This window comes from Oryctolagus cuniculus, chromosome 11 (genome assembly GCF_051225735.1).
Source record: "Oryctolagus cuniculus isolate XC-2025 breed Fujian yellow rabbit chromosome 11, ASM5122573v1, whole genome shotgun sequence".
NCBI classification, from domain to species: domain Eukaryota; kingdom Metazoa; phylum Chordata; class Mammalia; order Lagomorpha; family Leporidae; genus Oryctolagus; species Oryctolagus cuniculus.
Genome location: NC_142877.1, coordinates 112,461,719 through 112,484,002, shown reverse-complemented (window position 1 = coordinate 112,484,002; position 22,284 = coordinate 112,461,719). Strand labels below are relative to the sequence as shown.

At 45.3% G+C, this 22,284-nt stretch overlaps 1 long non-coding RNA gene across 16 annotated transcripts in view; it reads left to right on the top strand.

Moving 5' to 3' along the window:
* The window catches only part of LOC138844427 (uncharacterized), a 204,726-nt gene that overhangs the window by 99,187 nt on the left and 83,255 nt on the right, over nt 1-22,284 (top strand). For 11 of the 16 annotated variants that reach the window (XR_016216311.1, XR_016216314.1, XR_016216313.1 and 8 more), the window contains one exon: nt 12,709-12,890. This is a non-coding gene — a long non-coding RNA (uncharacterized LOC138844427). Of the gene's footprint in view, nt 1-9,880; nt 10,005-12,708; nt 12,891-20,166; nt 20,319-22,284 lie in introns of all 16 variants that reach the window. The other 5 variants (XR_016216316.1, XR_016216321.1, XR_016216318.1 and 2 more) reach the window with 3 other exon arrangements.

Sequence of the window (22,284 nt, the reverse complement as noted above, 5' to 3'; positions counted from 1 at the left end):
CTGTGCTGTTCTTCCTCTGGCCCACACCTCAGGTGGCTGGCACAGATGTGGTACAGCAGTGGTTAAAATGCTGTTTGGAATGCCTATATCTCCCATTGGAGTGCCTGGTTTTAGTTCCAGGTCCTCTGCTTCTGATCCAGTGCCATGTGAATGCACAAAGAGCAGTGGATGATGGCTCAAGTATGTTGGTCCCTGCTACCACGTGGGAGACCTGGATTAGGTTCTGGGCTTCTGGCTTCGACCTAGCCCAGCCCTGGCTATCGCAGGCTGGAGTGAACCAGCAGGTGGAAGATCCTTCTTTCTGTATCTACTTCTCTGGGCTTCTGCCTTTCAAATAAAAATGAAAGTAAACAAAAATGTAAAAATACATTTTAGCTTAGATTCTGCAAATTGGAAATACAGCTCCAAATTATCTGAAATCTTTTCAAGTATCTTAGTACAAATGCATACTACTCCATGCATTATATAAATGTGATAGTTTCTCTGTAGTTTTATATGCATTGGATGTTCTTATTTTAAAATAATTTTTCCCATTCTATAGTTTTAAAAATTTATTCTAAATTTTAAAATTTATATTCTCTTTTTTAAAGGATTTATTTTATTATTTGAAAGACAGTTACAGAGAGAGGTAGAGACAGATAATCTTCCATCCACTGTTTCACTCCCCAGATGGCTGCAATGGCTAGAGCTGAACTGATTTGAAATCAGGGATCAGGAGTTTCTTTCAGGTCTCCCATGTGGGTGCAGGGGGCCAAGGACTTGGGCCATCCTCTGTTGCCTTTCTAGGTGCACTAGCAGAGAGCTGGATTGGAAGTGGAGCAGCCAGGACTCAAACCAGTGCCTGTATGGGATGCTGGTGCTTCAGGCCAGGACTTCAACCTGCTATGCCATAGTGTCGGCCCCTACATTCTCTTAATTAGTAGTGAGCTTAGATCTTCCCCCATGTGCTTGCTTTTCAGATATATTTTCTTATGTGAATCTCCTGTGGGTATCTTTGCCATTTATTGTTCTAGTTCTTAGCATTCTTTTATATTGATTCATAGGAGCCATTTATAGGACAGGTTAACACTTTGTTAATATTTGCTACAACTGTTATTATTTCAGTCTGACTTTAGCTTTTGTACGTTTCTGTGTTAGGATTTTAAAAATTAAGCTCTAAGTAGTTGGATCCGTTGATCTTTGTGTTTTATTCTATTGCTCTAAGCTTGGAAAGTTCTTGCTCCTCTAGAGATTGAATTCTTTTTTTTTTAACTTTTATTTAATGAATATAAATTTCCAAAGTATAGCTTATGGATTACAATGGCTTCCCCCCCCATAACTTCCCTCCCACCTGCAACCCTCCCCTTTCCCGCTCCCTCTCCCCTTCCCCGCTCCCTCTCCCCTTCCATTCACATCAAGAATCATTTTCAATTCTCTTTATATACAGATCAGTTTAGCATATATTAAGTAAAGATTTCAACAGTTTGCACCCACATAGAAACACAAAGTGAACAATATTGTTTGAGTACTCGTTATAGCATTAAATCACAATTCTTATTCACTATCCTTTTTTTGTTGAGTTTTTCTAGGGCTTGATATTTTTTATATTTAATTCTGTGGCCCATCTAGAATTGATTTCTCTGCATGATGTGAAGTGAGGGCCTAAAATTGATTTTTCCCCCTAAATTGCTATCCAGAGGTCCCAGCACCATTTGTTAAATAATCCTTCCCTTTCTCATTGATGTGTGATGTCTCCTTTATCATATATTAAATTCTCATACATACTGGGATCTATTTTTGGGCCATCTATTTTGTTCCATTGATCTGCCTGTCCACTCCTGTGCCAGCATTACACTGTCAAAAAGGACTTCTTATTTGTCATAAGAATACACACAGGAAAGAGATAGACCGACCATTTGAGGCCCATGTAAATTTTTGATATAACTAAGAGCAAACTATGCTGTTTATTTTTTCATCTTTCCCTTTGGCTTTCAAAGAAATATCTCAATTTTTAAAAAGGCAGTACCAATATAATTCAACAGAATGTTAGAAGCTAACAATGGGTGAAAAGTTTTACAAAAGAAAATAAATAATTTCATTTACTTATTGAAACTAAGTGGATGGGGCAGGCGCTGTGGCGCAGTGGGTTAACGCCCTGGCCTGAAGCGCCAACATCCCATATGGGCGCCGGTTCTAGGCCAAGCTACTCCGCTTCCGATCCAGCTCTCTGCTTTGGCCTGGGAAAGCTGTAGAAGATGGCCCAACTCCTTAGGCTCCTGCACCTATGTGGGAGACCCAGAAGAGGCTCTTGGCTCCTGGCTTCAGATCGGTGCAGCTCCAATCATTGCGGCCAATTGGGGAGTGAACCATTGGATGCAAGACTTCTCTGTCTGTCTCTCTGCCTCTCCTCTCTCTGTGTAACTCTGACTTTCAAATAAAAAATAAATAAATCTTAAAAAAAAAAAGAAACTGGCCGGCACCACAGCTCACTAGGCTAATCCTCCGCCTGCAGCACCGGCACCCTGGGTTCTAGTCCTGGTCAGGGCACCGGATTCTGTCCTAGTTGCTCCTCTTCCAGTCCAGCTCTCTGCTGTGGCCCGGGAGTGCAGTGGAGGATGGCCCAAGGGCTTGGGGCCTGCACCCACATGGGAGACCAGGACAAAGCACCTGGCTCCAGGCTTTGGATCGGCGCAGCACCAGCTGTAGTGGCCATTTAGGAGGGTGAACCAAGGGAAAAGGAAGGCCCTTCTCTCTGTCTCTCTCACTGTCTAACTCTGCCTGTCAAAAAAAAAAAAAAAAAAGTGGTATTCTCTGTGGTCCAGGAATTGCATCTGAATCTTAAATAAATTTGTGAGAATATATAATCCCTATCTGTCATATCTCCAAAATATTTCTGGCCTCTCCAGAACCAACTGCATTCAAAATAGAACTGCAAGAGCCAGAACAGAAAGTAGTGTTTCTCTGGCTCCATCCCCTAATGCAATGTAGGAGTCATAATACTCTTTACAATTTTACAAATATATGCATAAAACCCACGGTAAGGTGTGCTCCATCATCCTCCTACAGCATCTTGCAATTGACTTCTCCTGCTCCAGAAATCAGAGAGAATGCTTTACCAAGACACCACTAAATACTGTTGAAACTCGCCAATATCCAGCTTACGGCTGCTGATGCCACAGGGGATGGGAACTGATCCAGAGTTGGGGAAATGATGCTGGGGATTATCTCGGTTTGTTCCTGTTGCTGTAACGAAATACTTGGGACTGGTTAATTTATAAAGAACATAAAATCATTTCTCACAGTTCTGGAGGATGGAGGTTCAAGATCAAGTCACTGGTAGGTCTAGCATCTAGTGCTCCCCTCTTCCAAAATGATCCCTTGTTGCTGCATCCCCATTTGAAGGAAGGTGGAAGAGCAAAAGGGACAGATGCTGTGCCCTCATTGGGCAAAAGAGATGGAAGGACTGAACTCACTTTTGTAGAGTATTTATCCTGTCCACCGGAGTAGTGTTCCCATGGCCTGACTACCTCCTAAAGGTACCACCTCAATGCTGCTGCTTTGGGGATTTGGTTTCAACATGAATTTTGGAAGGACACAAACATTGAAACCATAGTATTTTTCTCCTATATTCTCAAAATGCATGTCTTTTTCACATACAAAGTGCATTCATTCCATTACGATAGCCTTAGTCTTACATCACTGTAGAGTCAGATTTAAAGCCCAAATCCAAAGACTCATCAGAGTCAGACTTGGGTGAGAGTTAGGGTACAGTGCATTCTGAATTACATTATTTCTCTTTCCAGCTGTGAGCCTCTTACATCATAGCCATGTGCTTTCTAAATGGGACACAAGTAGACTTTCTCATTCCCAAAGGGAGAAATAGGCAAGGAGAATGGAGTTTCAGAACTCAGCTGAATCCAAAATCCAGCACAGCAAACAACATTCAATCATCAGCCATGAGAATAGTTTTTGACTCCACATCTTGCCTTCCAGACACTCAGGGGCAGGGGTTGGGTCCCCAAGACTCCAGAGGCCCCACCTCCAAGGCTTTCCTGGGTATAGCCCATACTATTGCTCTCACAGGTTGGAGTCTTGGGTCTGTGGCTCTCCCAGGCTGACATGGCATGCTGAAGGCTCTATAATTCTGGGTATTCAGGAGCCTGCCTCCATGGCTCCACTAAGCATTGCTCTAGTGGGAGCTCTCTGTGATGGCTCTGATCATGTGATAGTTTACTGCTGGTCTCAAAGCTCTCAGAGGCAACTTTTGAAATCCAGGTGGAGGTGGCCAGGCCCCATAGCTTGGACACTGTGTGTAGAGTTGGCACCATGAATCTTTACTACTTGCATCCTTTGAATGGTCAGCCCATATCACAGCTGGGCCCACTGGGAGCCACCATCTAGCGGTGGAATTCAAGGATCAAGAACTTGAGGTAGCCATGGATAGTGAGCTTCAGGTTCTCATGGGTGTCCTAGGCTCCTTCCTTGAAATGGTTCTGGCTTCAAGGTCCTGGCCCTCTGTGCTTGAGGTGATAGTGGCCATCTCAAAGGTTTCTGGAATGTCTTTAGGGTCAAATAGCAGCTGACTTCCTCCTAATCAGATGGGGGCTTGGTAATATCTTTGGTGCTCTGTCTCAAGAACACATTTTCATTCTTTATTTCAATAGTCTTAGCATTTTCCAAATCTTTAAGTTCTGTTTCCATTTGGATTTTAAATTTCATCTTTAATTTCTTCCTTCCATCATGCACTTTAAGCAGCCAGGGGAAGTCATTCAGCTCCCTGAACACTTTGCTTAGAGATTTGTTTCCTGCCAAATATCCACTTAGTCCATTGCTTGTAAGTTCTACCTTCCACAAAACACAAGGATGTGGACACAATTCAGCCAAGTTCTTTGCGGCTTTGTAGTAAGGATGACCTTTCCTCCAGTTTCCAGGAAGATGCCCTACATTTCTGTCTCAGAGCCTTCAGAATGGCATTCATAGTCCATTGTTCTACCATCATTCATTCCGATAGTGAGCACTTAGTTCATCTCCAACAATGTTTTGTCTCAGAAGTTCTCCTCTCCTGGATCTACAACAGAATTGCCCTTAAAGCAACCTAGCTTTTTCTAGCAACCTAGGCTTTTTCTAGTACTCACTCCAAACTTCTGACCTTACCCACTACCAGGTTCCCAAAGCTGCTCCCAGTTGGTTACATATTTGTTAAAACAACACCCCAGACATAGCTCATCACCACGGTCTCCCTTTTACTAAGCACCACAAGGCTCTGGGCATGTCCTCCTTTATCTCCAGCTTTCCTGTTTCCCTCAAGGATCCTCTGGCTATGCAAAGCCTCGAGATTCTCCACCTCCTTCCCATTTCCTTAGCACACAGATATTAACATCATTGATTTATCATTTGGTGCCTTGCTGCATTGTGATGGTTCCCCTACAGTGTATGATTTGCGTGAGCATACTTCAAAAAATTAATGGAGGACATGTATCATGAAAAAATACATGGATTTAGAAAGGCTTTTGCACCAAAATAACCTTATCTTTCCCCAAAAAAGGTTAAAGTATCACAGGTTAATAAAAATGTAAAAAAAAAAAAAAACAAAAAAGTAGAGATTTTCATGAACTTTTTGAAGTACACTAAAATTTCTATCCCTAGTTGAATATAATCCACATGAGGTTCTTTTCTGGTTTGATCATTGCTAGCTCCCAGGCACCTAGAGTAGTTTTAAACTCATTGGAGATACCCAATACATTTTTTTTCAAATGCATGAAAAACATACAAGCTTAGATGCATTTCATGTCCGTCTTTCTCATTGTGTTGACACTATCCAAATCGAGTTCTTGTGGAGTTATGCATGACCATTTATCTTCTCCTAAATCTAAACTTTGGGGTAATCATGCAGAACATGAAACTTTGGAACCTCTCCTTTAATCCCTGTTAGTGCTGCAGCTATGGATAGGAAATACCATTTCTCTCTCTCTCTCTCTCTCTCTCTCTCTCTCTCTCTCTCTTTGACAAGCAGAGTTAGTGAGAGAGAGAGAGAGAGAGAGAGAGAGAAAGGTCTTCCTTCCGTTGGTTCACCCCCAGATGGCCGCTATGGCTGGCGTGCTGCACCAATCCAAAGCCAGGAGCCAGGTGCTTCCTCCTTGTCTCCCATGTGGGTGCAGGGCCCAAGCACTTGGGCCATCCTCCACTGCCTTCCCGGGCCACAGCAGAGAGCTGGACTGGAAGAGGAGCAACCAGGACAGAACTGGTGCCCCAACTGGGACTAGAACCCGGGGTACCGGCGCCGCAGGCGGAGGATTAGCCTAGTGAGCCGGGGGGGGGGGGCACCAATTTGTCTGTTAACTACTTTGTTCCTGGCCTTTCTTAGATATTTTGTGTATGTATATTGTCTTACTTAATCTCCACACTACCACATGAGGTAGATATTAGAGCTCCCATTCAATCAAGGAAGAAATTGAGGGTCAGAGAATCCAATGCAAGGCGACATGGTTAGTGGAGGTCTTACTGGCATTCAGATATTTCTTCCCATAACTTTCCATATATATATGGTCACTAGACGGTCAGCTCCCCGAGTTCATGGTCTTGATTTCATTTATTCCTGTATCTGTAGAGCCTAGCATTGAAGACCAATGCATACCTGTTGAATCAGTGAATTACTGCAAGAACAAATGAATGAATGAAGCATACCCCCTCTCTAGTTCTGTTTCAGAAAGAACAATTACCATTTTTCACTCAAGTCACATTGATCTGAATTTTCCTATACACGTTTTATCTCACTTTCCACTTTCTTCTTGGTTTAATAGAAGTATTAACATGGCAGAATCAGAAAGATTTTAAGATTCTATTCAGCCCCCTCACTCCGGAAATCCCTTTTTGTAGCACCCCAGACAGATGCTCAGCCAGTCTCTCTCTCTCTCTCTCTCTCTCTCTCTCTCTCTCTCTCTTTTCTTTCTTTCCTTTTAAAGATTTTATTTATTCTTTGAAAGGCAGATTTACAGAAGGGCAGAGAGAGAGAGAGGGAAGTCTTCCATCCCCTGGTTCATGCCCCAGATAGCTGAAACACTGGTGCCATGCTGATCTGAAGGCAGGAACCAGGAGCTTCTTCTGGGTCTCCCCTGTGGGTGCAGGGGCCCAAGCACTTGAGCCATCTTCTACTGCTTTCCCAGGCCATAGCAGAGAGCTGGAATGGAAGTGGAGCAGCCAGGACTCAAACCGGCGTCCATATGAGATGCTGGTACTGCAGGCGATGGCTTTACCTGCTGTGCCACAGCACTGGCCCCCAGCCATTCTCTTTCTAAATGCTTCTAGTAACAGAAGACAAAAGAGACTAGGAGATGGCCTGTTTCATTTTAGGGGCGCTTCTGATGGCTAGAAACATTTTCATCTGATTGGACTGGATTCTGCTATATCAGTAAGAATTGTTCATGTTGCAAGAAACAGAAAGCACAGCTGAAGATGGCTTTAAATATAATGAGAATTGATCAACTCAGTAATTGAGAGGTTCAGTGTTAGGGTGAGTTTCAGGTACATTTTGAGTCAGAGGTTCGCAATGTCCTCAGGGCTCTGACCCCACTGCTCGGTAATTCTTTATGCCCTGACATTCGCTGTGTGTCAGCATTCTGTTTGGGATACTTTTTCTCTGTAATAAGAAAAAAAATGACAAGAGCAACTTTAGAGCCTTCTAGCCACACACTATTCTTAGAGGAAGAGAGAAGGAGCTTTTATTTCAGTTAATCAAGCTTACTCTGATGAGGCAAAATTAAGAACTATTAATTCATGGGGCCCGGGGGAAGCAGTATAGGTGATTCACCTTAGTGGAAGGCTGCAAGGCGGTGGTGTTGTGGAAGCCCTGGAGTTCTTGTCTTCATGCAAGAAAGAATTCAGGAGTGAGACAGAGAGCAGAGTGATAGGGCTTTATTGGGAACAGGGCATCCATCAGAACTGAAGGGACAGAGAGAGAGCACCCAGTTGCTGGGACTGGGGGAGAGCGAGGTTACATGGTTAAATGGAGAGAATACGCCTGGCAGGCCAGGGGGGCAGCTCAGCAGAGAGGCAGAGTGCAGAGCGTGCAGTCTGTTTGGACTCCCTGGGTTTTTTATGGAGTCTGTCTACCCACCTCCCCCTCTCCTCCAGGACAAAGGATGGAGAGTCCTAGCAAAAGGGTTTGTTGGGTGAATATTAGCAAATTCCCCCCCAGATTTGCTGGCACTGGGCAGAGCAGAGGGGCTTCCATTAGGGTGTCTGTGAAGGTTTTATTGACCCATGTTATCAGCTCAGGTAGCCCATTTGGTCCTGAGGAGAGAGTTCTCCTGGGAGCTTTCCTTGGGGGAAGGGCTGGGACCACCTGGGAGGTTATCAGGGTCTGGGCAGGACTTTGAAGTGCAGATTCTGGGCTTCTGGAGCTTCCACAGTAGGTGCTGGTCTCCAGGCCTGTCTCACGCACACATGGGCTCAATGTCTGACTTCCTACCTAACATAATGAAGTAGAAGTGTGTTCTGTGTAGTAGAGAAGTAGACACTGTGAAGGCCCCACAGCCTTCCCAGCCCTCCAACAGAAGCCAGGGTGTGTGTGTGTGTCGACTCATTTGCCATGTGGCTTATGCAACTCAGTGGACACGCCAGCCCTGAGTAACTTCCATGGGTAACTTCTGATTCGCTTCATCCAAGCACTGCGAGAAACTCTGCTGGTGACTGCGATTGCTCTGGAGATAGACCAAACCTAAGCTGAACCAATAAGACAGAAGGGGTCGCCTCCTAGGCCTAGGAAAGAGGCTTCTTTCTCTCCCTGATAGATAGACAGCAAAGTGTGCAGTCCTGTTTGCTACCAGCAGTCACTTTGTGTCTGCATATAATGGTGTCCACCTTTGAACAAAGCTATCGCTGCTGTCATCAGAACAGAGAAGACAGGAGGAGTTGTCAGAGATGCTGTGAGTTCCTACGCACCCCATGCTTGCTCCCCTTCGCCCCCAGGGCACTTGACATCGAGGGATGTGAGATGATAATATTGTTATTGCTTAATCCCATTTGAGTTGAGTTTGTGCTTGTTGAAGGGAAGGTATCCTTATTCACACAAGTAGAATGGAGGTTGGAGAGACAGCCAACAGGCAGGCACAGCTTCGTATGACTCCTCTGCTATCCACCCGTTTGCTCAATTTATGCCACTCAAAAATCACAGGTGGGTAACAGTACTTTAGGATGGCTGACATGCTGCCCATAGAACTCTAACCTTTAGACTACTATCCCCGGGCCCTGGATAATTCCCCCTACAACACAGCATCTAGATGCCTTCTCTCTTTGGGCATTCTCTGAAAATAAAATAAGGCGTACAGATTTGAACACTCTGTTCCAAATGTGGCCTGTCTTTCTCTGGATGCCATGAAACACAAGGGTACTTCAAAAAGTTCATGGAAAAGGGAATTAAAAGTTAACTTTGGAAATCCATTGATAAGTTTTTTTTTGTAATGTGCATTTTCTATGAACTTTGCATATATATGGGTTTCAAAATTTTTGATAGGAAAATAAATTTATCTTTTAATTTCCTTTTCCATGAACTTTGTGAGCTGCTCTCATATCGTGTTCCAAAATATATGATTCACCTGGGTGTAACACAAATAAAACTGGAGTAAAAATGCCTGTAATGAATTGCAGTCCAGGATCCATCCTTGTTAAGTAGATCTTTTAGCCACACTGAGCCTCAGGTTTCTTCTGGATGAAATGGGGATAGTAATCCCTGGTTTACCTCCAGGCATTGCTATGCAAACCAGAAGAGATAATGCATGTAAAAGTTCTTCGTAAATTGTAAAACTACCCAACATGAGAAATGATGATGGATGCGTCTGAAAGTGATGTCAGCTTCCTTCAGCAGTTGTATTACACAGTTTAATTATACCCGGCCTTGTTTCAGAAGGAATTTCAGGCATCGTACAAGAGAATATAAAAAAGGCAAGATAGCATAAATTAGAAGTGGAATTTCTTCTTAAAAATGGAAATGAACGCTGCAGCCAGGCATCGAGAGAAGCTGGCCCAGGGTAGGTACTCAGTAAACATTTCTCAATGAATATTTGAGTTGATCGAAAAATTTCCTCTGAGCTTTCTAGAAGCCAGTGTGATTATAGAAATTGTGTCTGTTATGCAGTTTTCAATTCCCATGAAATAAAAATAAATGTGAGCTCTCTGGGGTGGCTTTTCTGGATTTCCCAGCTGAAGAGACACATTATCATCACATTCATTAATATCTCAGAAGTCACGTCTACAGAAGTCTCCTTTGCAATTAAGGACTTTGAACCTCTGAGACGCTGTTCTGCAGGCCCAGACAGAGCCTAGAGGCTTCTCCTGGGGCATGTCCTTGTCCAGCTTCCAGGTCAGCGTCATCCTTGATCAGCCCCCATGCTGCCTCCACAGGTCAAGGGACCAGGCAAACCCTTTCCTCCATGACAGGGTCCTTGGTCATGTCAATATTCCCAGCCCTGAGACTAAGTGCCTAGTGGCTCAGGGGGAAGATGCTTTCTGCCTTCTCAAATCAAGGCCACCTTTTGCACCCCCAGCTTCACCCCTGGATTTGCTTTGTCTCCACAAACCAGCAGTTAAATGGTCTCCTTCTTGCAGGAAAAATCAGAGCAGTGTGACTCTCTGGTGTCAACAGGACAGCTCTGTCAACATGCAGACTTTGACTGTTAGTCCGGTTCCCTGGAATAGGGTTATTCAATTCTCAGGCTGAACTTTGCTTTTCTAAGCTGACGTTCATGCTCCTTGAGGTCTCAGGGGAAGACCAGACCTGCCCCTCTAAAACACACGCATGTTGAATAAAAGTATGAATAAATGACACCCACGATTCAAAGCAACTCTCTGAGTTGCATTTGTGTCAACAAAATTCTTAAATCTGCCAAAATGAATGTGGCAACTACTGAATTCCTTTTACAGGGTTCGCTTCATTTTCAAGGAAATGTTGTAAGTAAATGTATCTGGAAGGAATCAGGATTGCTGTAGATAGCAGCCCCTCCAGGCTGGGGGAGCTAGTGAGCAGTTTATCGGAAGGCTTGAATTCAGACATGTTTAATTGGAAATTCTATCACTTCACTGGGTATTACTGCAGCTGTCTAGGCTCTCAATGACTAGAAGCCTGGATGAATTAAATCAACAAACATCTATTGAACTCGTACCATGTCCTAAGCTTTGTGTTTGATCTTTCTGAGCTATTAGTTATTTTTCATTAATGTATTCATCAATCATTCCAATAAAGACAATCTTTATTGTCATCTTCAAGGAAACTTCCTGAGACTTGGTACCAAAATGACCGATGTGGTGTGAATACAGACATGTCAAACAAAGGGGGGCGTGGTAATTCCTCCCTCCCTCCATGCTGTACCCACTCACTTTATGTATTATTTCACATTTAATTAGTCTGGGTAATTCCTTCCAACTGCTGCCGGTCCTGGGAATGATCATTCCTTGTTTTTTTCTTGGGTGGTTCTGTCATCTGTGCTTAGGGACCTCCATCTTTGATTTCTGTACAAGACAAAACAATGGCACCTGCCAAGGTTTTGCTGACTCCTGTTGGAGTCTGGGACTGACATGGTCACAGATGGGGCTATTATCTGAGTTTCCCAGAGCCAGGAGTGAGTTGGAGAGAGAGGACAAATCCCTGAAGACCCGAAAGAGTATGCACAGGGTTGTGTTTGTTGGAGGTGTGCAGCAGAGAGAGTGTAAATCTGTCAGATAGCTGAAAATGAATACAAATCAGCCCTCATTTGTATTCATTTATTCCAAAAGCAAGCGGGTCTGAGAGCTGCACAGTGCAGCACACTCCAGACGAGGGGAGAAAAGCCTGGTTTCTGGTCTTGACCGTGTCACTAATTTATAAGTGAACTTGGGCATGTTGCTTGCTGACTGAGCCTCGGAATCTCTATCTGTAAGGCAGGCTCGTTAATAACTGCCTGCCCGTGAAATAGCTGTTGTCTTAAGGTCTCCTGTGCAGCCCGGCTCCACCACCTGCTAGTTGAGAACCGCTAAACATGTTACTCAGCCCTCTGAGACTTCCCATCCTCATCTGAACAGTGGGTGTAAGGGTAAACACGGTTGGCTCTCTCTATTCCTCCAACCATCAGTTGAAATTACTTGAGAAGAAACTGCATCTGTGCCAAACATTTACCGATGACTTTTCTTGTCATTATTCCCTAAAAAATACAGTATAACAACTACTTATGTAGGGTTGACATTGTATTCGGTATTATAAGTCATCTGGAGACAAGTTGAAGTATATGGGAGAGTGTGTGTAGGTTATATGCAAATCCTATACAATTTTTTTTAAATAGAGGACTGGAGCATTCAAGCATTTTGTTATCTTTAGAAGAGTCCTGGGCCAATTCCCTGTGGACCCCAAGGTACAAGTGTACTAAATTCAGAGCAGCACTGTGGAGACTGAATGAGGTAGAGCAAGTTAAGTATTTAAGGCAGAACGCGATAAGCAGAACAATGTGAGTTGTTCTCATCTGTACTATTCTCTTAGTAGACTGTTGTAAACAGCAAATGAGACTGTAAGCATATTCCCATTTGATACAACCTCATGAAGTAATTGTAATTATATATGAACAGTAAAACTATATTATGGATTTAAAGGATCATTGGCGTTGAGTACCTTCTCTGCGCCCAGCAATATAGTAAGATAATAGACACACATATCTTTGGAGTAATAGGATTTCTGAGATTTTCTCATTCTGTTCTCTTGCTTTATAGGTGCAAACACTGTGGCACAGTGAGACAGAATTACTTGCCAATATCCAGAGCTACTTAGGGACAGATTGAAACTCGAAACCAGATTTCATCAGCCATAATATGGTTTTATTTCTGTCTGTTGCATTGTACAAACGAGGAAGTCAGAGCTGGAGAGAAAGAACGAGTTGCCCACAGTCATAAAGGTAAGGAGTGCTGGAACTAGCATTCTTATTTGTAATAGCTCACCTTTATGGCATGCTTTGTATACATCAACCACTGCTGGCACGTACAAGCATACTCTAAAAAGTTCATGGAAATGGGATTAAAAGATAAGCTTATTTTGGTGCAGAAAATTCGAGGCAGGCATTGTGGCACAGATGGTTAAGCCTCCACATGGGATGCCCAATCCTATATGAGAGTGCCAGTTAGAGCCACAGCTCCTCTACTTCCAATCTGGCTTCCTGCTCATGTACCTGGGAAGGCTGCAGATGTGGTGCGAGTGCATGGGTTGCTGGATGGAGTTTCTGGCTCCTGGCTTTGGCCTTGCCTAACTCTGGCTGTTGCTGACTTTTGAGGAGTGAACCAATGGATGAAAGACATATCTCTGTTTCTTCCTCTCCCTCCGTCACTCTTTCTTTAAAATAAATAAATAAATACTAAAAAACTTCTTTGAAATCCATTCATAGCTTTCTCATGCATACATTTTCCATGAAATTTTGAAAACTTCTTGTGTGCATGGATTTCACTTTTTTTTTTCTTTTTTGGCACCAAAAGCAGCTTATCTTTCAATTCATTTTTCCATCAACTTTGTGAAGTGTCCTCACATCCTATCCAAGTCTTTTTTTTTTCCCAAAGATTTATTTATTTGCTTGAAAGGTTACAGAGGCCAAGCAGAGAGAGAGAGAGAGAGAGAGAGGTCTTCCATCTGCTGGTTCACCCCCCAAATGGCCATAACAGCTGGAGTTGGGCTAATCCAAAGCCAGGAACTTGGAACTTCCTCCAGGTCTCTCATGCCGGTGCAGGGGCCTAAGCACTTGGGCCATCTTCTACTGCCTTTCCAGGCTACACCAAAGAGCTGAATCAGAAGTGCATCAACCAGGACTCAAACTGGTGCCCCCATAGGATGCTGGCACTGCAGGCGGCGGCTTTAACTGCTATGCCACAGCACCAGACCCTCCAACAGTCTAATGAGTTAGTATTAGTGTGGGGAGCAACCGGACTAGACTGAGTTACTGGAATTAAGACTTATTCTATGCATCTGCTCTCCCACAATATGGCGCTGGGAGAGAAGTAAACAGCTTCCGCACAGCTGCCTCCAGTTCAACTAATAAACTGTAGGACTTGCTATTGATTGGAGGAGAGCAGCGTACTCGGCGTGTGGGCAGCCGAGTTAGGATTGGCGGAGGAGGACTATAAAGGAGGAGAGAGACGGCATGCACCAGGAACATCTAAGGGGAACATCTAGCTGAAGGAACACCTGTGCAGCCCCCGAGAAGAGCCGGCCGGCGGTGTGCCGCTCCCCTGCGGAAGTGGGGAATGTGGCCAGGGGGAACTGCCCTTCCACGGAGGTGGAAGGGATAGCAGCCAACCCGGGAAGAACCAGCAGCAAACCCGGGGAGGGCCGAGCAGACGAAAGAACAGCGCAGGGTCCTGTGTCGTTCCTCCACGAAGACGGGGAGCGACAGATTAGGGCCTCCATATTACAGATACGGAGATGGAACTACAGAGAGGTCCAATAAATTGCCCAAGGATGTGCAGGAGGCATCAGGATTAAAACTCAGACAATCTGGCGCTAGAATAGCACACTTTACTGCTCTGCATGTTCCAAGATTCAAACTCATCTCTTTTTTTTTTATCTTTTATTTAATGAATATAAATTTCCAAAGTACGACTCATGTGTTACAATGGCTTCCCCCCCCATACCGTCCCTCCCACCCACAACCCTCCCCATTCCCACTCCCTCTCCCCTTCCATTCACATCAAGATTCATTTTCGATTATCTTAATATACAGAAGATCAGCTTAGTATACCTTAAGTAAGTATTTATTTTTGTTCTGCTCAAACTGATGAGTTTGCACTTCAGCGGGGGAGATAAGGTGGGATGACAAGAAGCAACGTCAGTAGCCACACAGGTCATGGGTGACGAGAAGATTATACTGTGTCTGCCCAGAGGAAGAAGGTGGGGGGTAGGGAGGAGGCTAATGTTCCCCTCGAGCCTGTTGCTTGCAAGTTCCAGTGTTATTAGACCCTTTCTAGTGAACCGAAACCAACCTGACTGGGCTGGGGTCCAATTATTGAAGGCAAAACTGCCTCCAGGGCTCACCCTGAAGAGGGAAGACCAGAATGTCCATCTGGCCTCGACCTCCAGGGCTGGATGATGATGGGGAGGGAGAAGGTGGATTCCTGGGACTGTACCAGCCAGAGACTTTCCCTCTTCCACACTCAGCCATTTGTGGGTCTGGGGACAGGCTCAGTGTGAGAATGCTGAGCAAAGAACTAAAACTTAAAAACCCAAGATTCATTAAAAAGTAATGATAGGATGGCCGGCGCCGCGGCTCACTAGGCTAATCCTCCGCCTTGCGGCGCCGGCACACCGGGTTCTAGTCCCGGTTGGGGCGCCGGATTCTGTCCCGGTTGCCCCTCTTCCAGGCCAGCTCTCTGCTGTGGCCAGGGAGTGCAGTGGAGGATGGCCCAAGTGCTTGGGCCCTGCACCCCATGGGAGACCAGGAAAAGCACCTGGCTCCTGGCTCCTGCCATCGGATCAGCGCGGTGCGCCGGCCGCAGCGCGCCGGCCGCGGCGGCCATTGGAGGGTGAACCAACGGCAAAAGGAAGACCTTTCTCTCTGTCTCTCTCTCTCACTGTCCACTCTGCCTGTCAAAAAAAAAAAAAAAGTAATGATAGGAAGAACTCAGAAGCCTGTTATACTGTGTTAGTCTATTAACCAAACAGCCCACAAATTTTACCACTTAAAGACTGCAAATTACTCCACCTCCTTCTGCCTCCGTTTCCTCACATGTGAGATGGGATTAATACTTGCAGGTGACCTGTGGACTGAATGCATGTGTCCTCTCTCAGATACACACCTGATCCCCAGTGTGAGGCTACTGGAGATGGGGCCCTTGGGAAAGTTAGATGGGGTCATGGGGGCGGGGTCCTCATAATGGGAGCAGTGGCCTTAGCAGGTGAGCTCCCTCCTTCCCTCTCAGCATGCACACTTCGGCAAGGCCAGGTGTGGGCACAAAGGGAAGGTGGCTGTCTCCAGGTCAGGAAGAGAGCCCTCACCAGGAACCAAATCCTCTGGCACCTTGAGCTTGGACTCTCATGATTTAGGGCCCCCGATCTATGGTGGTTTATTATGGCAGCCAAAGTAGATTAAGATAGTGGTTATGGGGCTGGTGTTGTGGTGCAGCTGGTTAAGCTACTGCCTATGATGCCAGCATCCCATATGGCCACCGATTCAAGTACTGGCTGTTTCGCTTCTGACCCAACTCCCTGATAATGTGCTTGGGATGGCAGCAGAAGATGGTCTGAGTGCTAGGGCCCCTGCTACCCATGTGGGAGACCTGGATGGAGCTCCTGGCTCCTGGCTTCAGCCCAGCCCAGCCCTGGCCACTGTGGTCATTTGGGTTGTGAGCCAGTGAATGGAAGATCTTTCTTTCTCTTTTTCTATAATTTTGCCTTTCAAATATATCTATATCTATTTTGTAATATATTTATATATTTTCTATAATTCTGCTTCTCAAATACACACACACATATATGTATACATGTATAAAAAGCTAGTGGTTATGTACAGATATCATCTGTGCACTAACAGATATCACCCTATGCTTGGCGTGTGTCTGTGTGCTTCAGTGTGATATGTGTGTGTTTGTAGGTACACATATAAACACACATATATAATTAAAGAGCATGGGATGCCTTTGGGAAGTCAATACCAACCACATCCCTCACAAGCATCAAGACCAGCACCTGCTGTTCAAGTGTGGCTGTGCCTGGGGCTGGGCCCTTGGTGGCATCCTGAACTATAGATGTGCATTCCACTGAGGACAGAGACTGCCTTTGCTATCCACTTCTGTGTCTTGGGCCAAGTGTTGCTGGATGAGCGTTGCACCCCTGCAGCAATAGAGGACAGTGTGTGAGGCAGGGCCAGGTTCTCCCGTCAGCCTGCGCTGAACAGCAGTGGGCAGTGGGGCCCACCTGCTCCCTGGGAAGCATCTGGAGCAGTGCAGGCTCTTTGGTGCTGCTTAAGCGTCCTTGCACCATTCAGGGGGCCATGGGGAGAGTCCCGGTAGGAAATTTTGTGCTTCTTAGCAATCTGGGCACATAAGGAAGGTTGAGAAATTAATTGCACTATTAAAAGAGATGTGACTTTATTTGTTCTGCAGCTAGCTACATGAAATAATAGTAGGGGCCTTTAACGAGCACTTAGATGCTCCAGGCACAATATTAAGTCATTTATATAACTCATCTCTCTGGATCCTCACAGCACAAGAGAGGAGGCTCTGTTATACACATTTACAAGAGAGCCCCGAGATACACATTTAAACACAAGGTAGCTGAGCCCCAGGAAAGGGAATTGCCTGTGCAAGGTTACAAGGCTGTAATGTGGCAGAGGCTGAATTCAGAGTTCAGGTTCATGCTATGACGGCCAGATCCTTCTGCCTGTGAAGTGCAACTGTGCTGTGTTAGAAACACGGTGGGCAGGAGGCTGCAGGAAACGTGTATTCTTTCAGTGGGTTCTCTGGCTGGGGATGACCTAAGCTGTGGGGAGCAACCCGGACTAGACTAAGTTACTCGAATTAAGACTTATTCTATGCATCTGCTCTCCCACAATATGGCGCTGGGAGAGAAGTAAACAGCTTCCGCACAGCTGCCTCCAGTTCAACCAATTAACTGTAGGACTTGTTCCTGATTGGAGAGCAGCGTACTCGGCGTGTGGGCAGCCGAGTTGGGATTGGCGGAGGAGGACTATAAAGGAGGAGAGAGACGGCATGCACCGGGAACATCTATGGGGAACATCTAAGGGAACATCTAAGGGGAACATCTAAGGAGAACACCTGTGCAGCCCCCGAGAGAGCCGGCCGGCGGTGTGCCGCTCCCCTGCGGAAGTGGGGAATGTGGCCAGGGGGAACTGCCCTTCCACGGAGGTGGAAGGGATAGTAGCCAACCCGGGAAGAACCAGCAGCAAACCCGGGGAGGGCCGAGCAGACGAAAGAACAGCGCAGGGTCCTGTGTTGCTCCTCCACGAAGAGGGGGAGCGACACTAAGCCTTCAGTGTAACTTGCCCTGAAGTGGTAAAGTTCAGTGGAAAAGGCTGGTGTTCAAATGTGAAGCATAGCTCTACTGAGCTTATGAGTTCACCAGGTGAACGTGGCCAAGTCAATTTTCCTTCCAGTCTAGAGATCAGCCCACCTGGAAAGGGAAGCCTTTTTCAGGCAACCCAATCTCATCACGGAGCCAGGCTTTGTCCCCGGGAAAGAAATTGCCACTAAATGAGAGGCAGGAAGGCTCCTTCCTAAGGCAGGAATTACTCCAAGGCTGTGTGAGGCCCCTGTGCCAGGAGGCGACGCAATTAGCAAATCCTGACACCAGGGCTCCTGCTCTCCTGGGCAAGGTCTGTGTCGGAGCCAACATCTGTCGGCTTACCTTGCCCAGCCAGGACGGACGCTGTGCCAAGACTGCTGCCTACCTGCTCCGTGCCAAGCACAGTTGGCAGGGCCCCGCGTTCCATGGGGCCTGCGTGGCTATCTTGAGGAAGGGACAGCCTCTAGTCCTCCAGGTGGTTCCACAATCAACACTGATGCAGCCAACAGAGCTCCTGGCCTGTACATACTGCCCGTGGCCCAGAGGATGGGGTAAGCACGATAAATATGATTGAAGTGGACACCAGACATATTCGAATGTCTTTGCTGCAGGGTGCCTGCAGAACTTGTTTGTTCAACAAAACTAATAATATTAGCTCCCTCTCACTGAGCAGGAACTCCATGCACTGTCTCTTCTAAGGGCTTTGTTAAATTTGGTGCCATTATCCCAGCCGATCCTTACAACCATAGGGAGAGCAAGGCATAATTACACCTTTCACTTTATGGATGGGGAGACCTAGGCTCAAAGAGCCTAAGTCCTTGGCCAGTGACATTTTAAGTGACAAGGCTGGGTAGAATTGTAATTAGGGTCAACTTTAAAAATTCTTCACCCACACTGCTCCCCCCAACCTGCAATTCTTTTTTTTTCTTTTTTTTTTTTTAAATTTTTGACATGCAGAGTGGACAGTGAGAGAGAGAGACAGAGAGAAAGGTCTTCCTTTGCCATTGGTTCACCCTCCAATGGCCGCTGCGGCTGGCACGCTGTGGCCGGCGCACTGTGCTGATCCGATGGCAGGAGCCAGGTGCCTCTCCTGGTCTCCCATGCGGGTGCAGGGCCCAAGCACTTGGGCCATCCTCCCCTGCACTCCCGGGCCACAGCAGAGAGCTGGCCTGGAAGAGGGGCAACCGGACAGAATCCGGTGCCCCGACCGGGACTAGAATCCTGTGTGCTGACGCCATAAGGTGGAGGATTAGCCTGTTGAGCCATGGCACCGGCCCAACCTGCAATTCTATCCTTGGTAAAATGAAGCCTGAAACACATATCCCTGGGAGTCCTGCCCTTTTAATAAGAAGACACAAACTCAAATCCATCTATGTCATAGGATTTTATGGCTTTATATATGCACACTCGCGATGAGCTAACATCTTAGTCTCTTAGAAATGATGACTAGATGGGGCCGGCACTGTGGCGCAGTGGATAAAGCCGCTGCCTGCGGTGCTGGCATCCCATAAGGGCAATGGTTTGAATCCCGGATGCTCCACTTCCAGTCTAGCTCTTTGCTGTGGCTTGGAAAAGCAGTAGAAGATGGCCCAAGTGCTTGGGCCCCTGTACCCGTGTGGGAGACCTGGAAGAAGCTCCTGGCTCCTGGCTTCAGATTGGTGCAACTCCAGCCATTGTGTCCATCTGGGGAGTGAACCAGCAGATGGAAGACCTCTTCTTTCTGTCTCTCTGTAACTCCGTCTTTCAAATAAATAAATAAATCTAAAAAAAAAAGAAGTGAAGACTAGATTGTAACTCTGGTGAAAGATGTAATTCTTGAGTAAACTAAATTTTGGAATTTTTAAAAAAAGAATGTGTGTTCTTTTCCTCTCTGGACCTTAACTCCCTGCTGCTTCCTCCACGTGGCCTTTTCCTCCTGTCCTGTCTGTCCAGATATTCTCGAGAGCACAGTCCCGTCTCGTGTATCATCTGCTGCCTGAGGCCTTCGAGAAGCACTGAACTAGAAAGGCGCTTCTTTTCCCTTGAAACCGCAGGAGCCCATCAACACATGATTCAATATTGTTCTGGAAGTTTTAGCCAGAGCCATCAGGCAAGAAAAAGAAAGGGGATACAAATTGGAAAGGAAGAAGTCAAATTATCCCCATTTGCTGATGACATGATTCTTTTTATAGGTGAACCAAGACTCCACAAAGAGGCTATTAGAGCTGATAAGAGAATTCAACAAGGTTTCAGAATACAAAATCGACCCACAAAAATCAATAGCATTCTTATACACCGACAATCATTTGGCTGAGAAAGAACTTATAAGAACAGTTCCATCAAGGTTGGTGCTGTGGGGTAGTGGACTAAGTCTCTGCCTCTGGTGTGGTCATCCCATATGGGTACCAGTTCGAGTCCCAGCTGCTCCCCTTCTGATCCAGCTCTCTGCTATGGCCTAGGAAGGCAGTGGAAGATGGCCCAAGGGCTTGGGCTGCTGCCCCCACATGGGGGACCTGGAAGAAGCTCATGGTTGCTGGTTTCAGATAGGCCCAGCACTAGCCATTGCAGCCATTTGGGGAGTGAACCAGTGGATGGAACACCTTTCTCTGTCTCCATCTCTCTATCCGTAACTCTACCTCTCAAATAAATAAAGGTCTTTAGAAAAAGAACAATTCCATTGACCATAGATGCAAAAAAATGTAAATGCCAGGGCCTGCACTATGGCAGAGTGGGCAAAGCTTCTGCCTGTGGGGCAGCATCCCGTGTGAGCACCAGTGAGAGTTCTGGCAACAGCACTTCTGATCCAGCTCCCTGCTAATGCGCCTGGAGAAAGCAACAGAGGTGCTTAGGCCCCTGCATGTATGTGGGAGATTTGGAAGAAGCTCCTAGCTCCTGGCCTGGGACCAGCTCAGTTCTGGCCATTGCATCCACTGGGGAGTGAACCAGCAGATGTGAGTCTCTCCCTCTGTTTCTGTCTCTGTCTCTCTCTCTCTGTGTCTCTCCTTATCTCACCCTCCTGTAACTCTGACTTTCAAATAAGTAAATATCTTGGGATAAACTTTACCATGGATATGAAAGAGCTCATCAATGAAAATTATAAAACATTAATGAAAGAAATAGAAGATACAAAATATGGAAAAATATTCCTTGTTCATGGATTGGAAGCATTAATATTAATAATAAAATATTATTAATAAAATGTTCATACTACCCAAAGAAATTTATTGATTCAATGCAATCTCTAACAAATTCTAATGACATCCTTCACAAAACTAGAAAAAACAGTCCTAAAATTCATATGGAAAAATAAAACACCTCAAATAGCCATAGAATTCTTAAAGAACAACAACAGCAACAATAACAGAAAAAAGCTAGAGATATTCTAGTACCAGATGTAAGACAGAGTGCAGGGCTATCATATCCAAAATAGTATGATACTGGCATAGAAACAGACATGTAGGACAATAGAAACCCCAGAAATAAATTAGCACATCTAAAATCAACTAATTTTTGACAAATGTGCTAAAAATGTTCCATGGAGAAAGGACAGTCTCTTCCACAAACTGTTCTGGGAAAACTGAATTTCCACATTCAGAAGTTTGAGCCAAGACCCCTACCTCACAGCCTATATAAAAGTAAACTCAAACTGGATTGAAAATCTAAACCTAAGACTGGAAACTCTCATATTACTAAAGGAAAACAGAGGAAATGCTGCATTGGCTAGGCAAAGAGTTTTGGGAAAAACTCAAAAGAAAAAATAGACAAATGAGATTATATCAAGCTAAGACGTTCCTGCTCAGCAAAGAAAACAATTTACAATGTGAAAAGACAACTTACAGAAAATATTTGCAAGCTATGCATCTAAAGGATTAATACTCAGAGTATATATGGAGATCAAGAAACCTAGCAACAACAAAATAAGCAATCCAGTTAAGAAATGAGCAAAGGGTATGAATAGACATTTTTCAAAGTAAGAAATACATATGTCCAATAGACATTAAAAATGCTCAGGATCACTAAAGTTCAGGAAAATGCAAATAAAAACCATAATGAGGCCTCATCTCACACCATAGTTAGAATGGCTATTATCCACAAATAAACAGAAAATGCTGGTCAGGTTGTGGAGGAAAGCATACCCAAATACACTTGTGGTGAAATTGCAAATTAGTACAACTATTATGGAAAGCAATATGGATATTCCTCAAAAACTAAAAAATTCATCTGCCATATGACCCAGCTATCCCACTACTGGGAATACAGCCAAAGGAAGTGAAGTCAGCATATGGAAGAGATACCTGCATTCCCATATT